This window comes from Limulus polyphemus, unplaced genomic scaffold (genome assembly GCF_000517525.1).
Source record: "Limulus polyphemus unplaced genomic scaffold, Limulus_polyphemus-2.1.2 Scaffold893, whole genome shotgun sequence".
In the NCBI taxonomy this organism is placed as follows: Eukaryota; Metazoa; Arthropoda; class Merostomata; order Xiphosura; family Limulidae; genus Limulus; species Limulus polyphemus.
This window is the reverse complement of record NW_013666503.1, coordinates 128,735-134,307: the sequence shown is the minus strand read 5'-3', so window position 1 is coordinate 134,307 and position 5,573 is coordinate 128,735. Positions and strand designations below refer to the sequence as shown.

General features: G+C 30.9%; 1 protein-coding gene across 3 annotated transcripts in view; it reads right to left on the bottom strand.

Annotated features, from left to right (window-relative positions):
* The window catches only part of LOC106461082, a 55,420-nt gene that overhangs the window by 46,989 nt on the left and 2,858 nt on the right, over positions 1–5,573 (bottom strand). The window contains exon 2 of one of the 3 annotated variants that reach the window (XM_022387934.1): positions 1,945–1,999. The exons of the other annotated variants lie outside the window; for them this stretch is intronic. The gene's annotated coding sequence lies outside the window, so the exon portion shown is untranslated. The remainder of the gene's footprint in view (positions 1–1,944; positions 2,000–5,573) is intronic. 3 annotated transcript variants of the gene reach the window in all.

The following is a 5,573-nucleotide window of genomic DNA, read 5'->3' as shown; positions in this document are numbered from 1 at the left end:
TCTTCTAAAGAGAGAGCAGCATAAGCTTCTTGTGCTTTACCAGTTAAAACACTTTGTAATAATAATAATGACCATTTTTCGGTGGGCCATTCCATGGTTTGGGCAACCTTCTCAAAATGTTGGAAATATTTATCAACTTCATTTTCATTAAATGGTGGTACTTTAACATATCAATTAAGTTCAAAGTTGTTATTTTGCATTGGTTGGTCGGAGTTAAGTCTAATTTCTATTTCGGCTTCAATGCATGTTTTTCTGCCTTGAAACATTTATTTTCTTTTTCAGCTTCAATATGAGCTTGTTCTTTCTCTTTCTTGGTCTTGATACAGGCTTGTTCTTCCTCAATGAAAACCAAAAGCCTAATTATGTATAAATAGGCTGCAATTGCAACATACCATTCATAATGTGTAATGACAAATAACCATGTAATTAGGATAGGGATGTATCAAACATAAATATATCAGCATTTTGCTGATTCAAAATAATAATTTATGGATCACTTTTTTATAACCATGATAATCTTATTATCCTCTACTTCTAACAGGTAAAATGGAACATGCTGTTCAACTTATTATCCCTTTGTATCGTGAAGTTGCACCTATAGTACCCATGTGTTTGATCAACATCATTTAAGCTTGATTGCCCAGACATAGATATGAAAATTCTGTTTACCATCATGTGCTTCATCATCTCAACAGCTGGATTCATATAAAATCCCAAACTTAATCCCCAGACCTAATTATATGTATTTTATGTTAGCCTGTACCTTATAGTATTTCACTAGTCACTTTTATGTTTAGCATTTTTCTCATTTATAATCAATGTCAAGAAGTAATGTTTATTTTCATAAAAGAAGGGGAATTGATAAGATATTGACATCTGATTTCTTTGTGCTATATTTTAAAGATTACACGGTAAGAGGACAAAAATTCAATATGTGGAACAGACATGCTAGGCTGCAGTGAAAATAGTCTTATTTTCCAAACATTGTGGTTGACTTATGAAATGTATGGCTATTGACAGTTGATGTCAGCACTCTACAGAAGTTTAAGAGGGGGAATCGACAACTTCCTGAAAAGTAGGGTAGGTTTAAATTTTTACTTTTCCTTGGGTATGCAAGGTCAGCCTTGAAGAACCGAAGGATCTTTTGGTGTCTGTACATGTAATTAATGCTATGTTAAAATAGAAATAATATTAGTAATTCTCCAACCCTATGAAACTTGCACAATGTCTTTCAACCTATCAAAATTAAAAAGAGAGAGAGAGATCAATCTCATTTCTGATCTTCTTTAAAACCCTATAAAATACCTTGTCTGGTGTCAATGTTTTAACTACTTTTAACCTCTCTGTTGTTGTACTTACCACCAAAAAATCAACCTCTAGATGATTTAAGCCAATTCTAATATTTCCAATAGAATGCTCAAGATCAGGAATATTATTAATAAAATTCTTTGCAAAATCAAAGAAGTACAAAACAGTTAGAAGCTCAGCCATCTCAGTCTTAAAAAAAAACCTCAAAAAAGCATCATTTAAGAGCCCAATCCCCATTTTAACATCCCACTTTCCTTTAACACATTTGAAAAAATCCTTGCTATTAGTTTTTAATATTATCAACCACTACTTCTCATAAGCCCTGATGCATTTCTTAATTTCTTTCTTCACCAAAACCCTAGAATTCCTCTAGTTGTGTACATTTTCCAACCTATCCGTCAGTTTAAACTTCTTATTAAACGTATGACATTTATCAATGATTTTTTCCTTTTTATGTCTTTACTAGCATAAAAGCCTGTCAAAAATGATGGAAAACCACTGAAAACCAAAACTATTCCATATAAAACTGACAATACACAAAATAAATATAAATTTCCTTTCCCAGGAACATGCTAAATATTGGTACCTTTGGATAAAAGATTAAAACATACGATGACCATGTGACTGCATACACACCTGTTGTTCTTCTGGGAAGTCGTCCTCTTCCCTCCAGATAAGTGGTGTCTTCAGTCTGTTTTAAAAAAGGCCTTTTCATAATAATTCCCAAGCATAGATTTGTACTAATTTTTGACTTAGTTTTCACAGGCATAGATAGGGTGTGAATGCACTTATGTGTCTTCAATCATGGTAATCTTCTCGGCTTTCCTAATCAAATCCTATCTAGCTTGACATCATAATATTGTGGTGTCACATACATAACCCCACACCTGATCTGGTCTTGGGAACACCACTCCTTTACAGACTTTTACGAAGCAGAAAAAGTGCCAAAAATTTAGGAGCTATTTACACCTATGTTAGAGATTTACTTCAACTAAAATGTAAAGGAGCAATCAAAAGAGGAAATGTTACAGGAGAAAAAAGTGGAATTGAAATACGCTTAAAATATGCTTTCTGAAAAATTATAAACTAAAATTTTTGTTCTTTTTATATCAACATACAGCAAATCAATAAACCTAATTATACAATGATCACTCTCCCTAAAAGACATCTCACTTCAAATTTTGTAACCAGTTCTCATTAGTGGTTAACAACAAATGCAAAAAGGCATCTCTACTGGTTGGTTCTCTGTCCATTTGGAATAAAAACCATCCTGAATTACTTCAAGAACTCTTCCCTTCCTTTGTATACTTGTCTTCATACAATCCCATAAAATGATGTGTTTAAAATTAGTTTCACATGATTATTTCATAAGTATTCTCATAAGTAACAACCCATATCTAATTTACAACTTCTTATTGACCTTTCCTGTCTGATTAGTTGGCTTCAAACAACAGCCAATTAAAATCTAAAAACTTTCTGTCCTTGAAACCCATGATTATAACCCACATAGATTAAACTTCTTGACTAACATTTTTTGTCTTTAACTGCAGCAGGTTGTAGTTCATCTCTCACTATTAAATAATCTAAATCTGTAAGTTTGAAATGATTTCTATCACCAATGCTCTCCAAATTTAACCAGATTTCTGTAATTCCCATTATATAATACTCTTCCATTTCAATTAGTGCTCTGAACTCATCCATTTTGTTCCCAATATTCCAAAAATTAGAACAATAGCAACTAAGCTTATCCTTGAATTTTTTGTTTCTCTTTAAATTTGACATTTACCTCATGCTTATATTAAATCTCCTATCCTATCAACTTATTTCCAATTTCCTGAGCTCTCTCACAACTATGCTAGTTTCATTTAAACAACCTTACAAGTATCATTCAAACTTTCTCAAACATCCTACTAACGTGCTTCAGCAGAGCAAATTTCTGTCATAAAATTATTTCTTATCCAAACTTTTATCCCACAGATTCATCCATTTAACCTGTTGCCCCAAGCATATCCCTGATAATTTTTCATTTAAGCCTTGGATCCTACTAAGTAATTCATTCTGGCATCTAGCCCAAGAGAATACTCTCAAAATGGCCACATGTCTATTTCTGTCCCTAAACTTCTGAAGTTCTTGCACTTTTTAAACAGCTTTTATGATTCTCAATATCCAACACTGTTTTCTCCTACAAGCACAAAAAAATGAGAATGTTCCTTGGTACCAGTAACTAAACTATCAAGATACTATATAATGTCCTGTATTTCATCACTTGACAAACAAATCCTAATTCTAAACTTTCTATACTCCATACTACAAATAACTTTATTAGTGTACTTAGTGAGAGAGTCCCTCACTTTATTAACCTCTTGGTCATCTCATTCCTCATTACAAGCAGCCAAACATTTAGATATAATGTAAAAATAAACTCCCATAAAAAATGGGAGAAGTAACTACAAATCATTAAAAAATTAATCTAACGCATTTGTTATAGCATTATAAGGAAAAATAATACTTTTAAAATAATCAATAAATCAGGGTTTTATGACTAAAAATAAAAATTATGTTCATTATAAGAGTAATTCTATAATGCAAAACAATTATATGGAATATTTTATAAATCTATTTCAACCCCAAAAAATACACTGAAGAATTCAATTACACAAGTTAAACATAAGTGATAGGAATGAAAATCCTTTGTGTAAAAAAAAAACACATTAACAAGGAGAAACAAAAATACATTTTGGCAGTCCTGACAGGAGTAATTTTCAGCTAGGACAGTAATTTTCTAACAAGGTGGTTAACCTCGGTGGAATGAGTTGTCTTCAGATATGGTGGATGTAATAAATTTAAAGCAGTTTAAAGGAAAAAAATTGATAAATATTTCAACAATATTGGCTGTCTTTTAAGTTTTTTAAGTTCAGTTTAGTGGATGAGACAGGTTTGATGGACCAACAGGTCCTTGTTGTCAATAAATGTCGTTATTAACAACAAAAAAGGAAAATTTCCAAAGTTTAAGAAACTTAAAATTGATTTGACCAAAATACAGAGCACATGTTCCCTCTCTCTTACATATTTTGCTATTTTTAGATCATTGCTATAATGAATTTATATGTTTAACTGTTCTTAATCTTAAACTTTTGAATACACAGTAAACAATGCCAAGCAAAGTGAAACATCATTAGGTGTTCCAGTAGTTTATCTTCAGTAAAACACAACAAGTATCAATATTATACAGGAAATTGTATGAAATATTTAGTAGGCAGGTTTCTTATGTAGAAAATTATCAATTACATTTAAAATTCCAAAAAATTTCACACATTTAGATAAAACATGAACAAAAACAAAGATATCTGTAAAAGCAAATTAGTCCTAAAATTCTCACATTATTGAACCAGCAATAACATGTACAGATAAAGCGGAACTGTATGATCTCTGAAGCATGTTGAGACCTTAGTTCACTATAATAATAATTTTGTTGAACACTGAGTATTTACAAAATATTTTCACAACAAATTCAAAGTGTTATATACATTATTACTAACTTCAATAATTTCTAAACAAGACAACATGAAACTAAAAATTCTCATTTATCCAAATACATATTTTACAGTAAGTGAATAATGTTATAACACAAGGAAACAAAATTAAAATATTATGCCAATTTAAAATCACATATGAAAATAATGAAAATGGAAAACAAACAAATATATTAATCAAAAAGTATTGCTAATTGATTTTTAACTACATAAACAAATTATCAGCTTCCCGAACAAGACACCGCACAAAAATCATATCCACTTTCCATATGCAAAATCAACAATGAGAAGGCACTTAAGAAACTGACATCTGAAAAAACAAATTCAATACAAAAAATACCGTATGGTATACTGCACATTAAATTTTGATGACACAAATTTTTTTGAAATATAGAGTTACATGCTATTTAATAGGGATGGAGTATTAAAGAGAGGGGTGGGGGGTGGTTTTATATGTAAAATGAGAGTTACATTCTGTTGAAGTTAAGGATATCAAAGATAATAGCAAGGAGATTGAATCCATTTGGGTTTCTATTAGTGAATATAAAGGGAAAAGGATATTAGTGGGAATTTGTTACAGACCACCAAATGATACTGATTGAATTAGTGAGAAACTTTACAATGAAATTAAAATTTCAGCTGTTAACGAAGTCATAATTATAGGTCATTTTAATTTCAGGCTTATAGATTGGGAAGAAAGGTTTTTGGAAACTGTTCTGGTTGGCTTTCTTC